Here is a 1,444-nt window from a genome sequence, read left to right as displayed (position 1 = left end):
ACTACACACTTACGTTCAATGAACACGCCATTTCTCTCTTTTGGTTACTGTCAAGCATATATGAACTTTGACCTTTGAACAAGCAAAGTTCGAAGTCCGACTTCATAGTGCAGCAGCTGTATATAACAGGTACAATGAGAAGCAAATGTTGTGCGTGGTTACATGATAGTTAACGTTACGGCACCTTTATCCGTGGGGTAACCTATATCCGCTGTATTCCAAAATACGTTTTTGGAGGGATCGTCAAGTAGAATGACGGTTGTTTTAAACTGCAATATTTAAAATATTTAAAACCCGTGTATGTTGACCTGATATCCCTAGATACATATTTTTGTTTAACAACGAATTTAGGCTACCCCACGGATAAAGGTGAACAAGCCTTACATTTATCACAAACCGATGATACTTTACCGTTGGACAGTTCGATTACCAAATAAACTGATGGGGTTTAGTGAATGTGCCAAGGTGTTACGTGAATATGTTGATTTCTATCTGCATTTGGGCTGGAGAACTCCCCGACCTGTCTCAACAGAGTACAAAACCGATAAAGGAATCTTGTGGGAGTGACTTGTTCGCCACTTTACAGCCTTTGTCTCCAAGGCGTGATGTAGCAAGTCTAGAATTATTCTATCGCTGCTTTTTATATCATATAAAAGCTTCTCTCCAGCAGCAAATCAATCTTAACAGTTTAATTCCTTACATTCCTATGCCACATATTTGTTTCTTATCGCATTCTAAGTGACACAATAGCTATAATAACTCTATTATGTGTTACTTTTATACCATGTGACGTGAAAAGACCGTTACACTATGGTCTAATATGTTAGTAACCACCAATTCTGCGCCAGGTCCTCCAGCAATATCCCATGGGCCTGTTACGTTAACGGCGTTGGGAAAGAATTGTCCCAAACTAGTGAACATGTCTACCCGATCTCTATATTGGTAAGCTACGAAAATTTTGCCTTCTTTGTCTACAATGATGCCGTTGACTGGACCTTCACTGCGACTTACATTGCCAAATGTGTACAAAGAATGTCCGGAGTTGTTGAACACCTGAACACCTCGCAGATATTTGTTCGAAATGAGGATGTTTCCGTTGCTAGTTGATGCGATATAATGGGTTACCAGTGAAAGTCTAATCTCAATACGCAGACAAATAGATCCGTTAGGAAAAAATGTAAAAATTTCTCCTGAAAGGGACAAAATGATGTTGTTATTGTACATGTCGACAGCAATAAACGGGTACCATTTACCAAATATCTCATTCTCAAAAGAAACTGCGACCAGGAAATTGCCATCAAATCTTTCTGGCTCTGATCCGTTTCCGCCAAAGACAACTATCTCAGGTTAGACGTTATTGCCCTAAAAAGTAGATATGTTTGTTTTATGTTTTATGTTTTATGTTGTTTCTTTGATTACAGAGGTAATGTAAGTTTATGCCGAA

This window comes from Branchiostoma floridae, chromosome 19 (assembly GCF_000003815.2).
Source record: "Branchiostoma floridae strain S238N-H82 chromosome 19, Bfl_VNyyK, whole genome shotgun sequence".
In the NCBI taxonomy this organism is placed as follows: Eukaryota; Metazoa; Chordata; class Leptocardii; order Amphioxiformes; family Branchiostomatidae; genus Branchiostoma; species Branchiostoma floridae.
The sequence above is the reverse complement of the archived record's forward strand: the minus strand, read 5'-3'. Positions refer to the sequence as shown.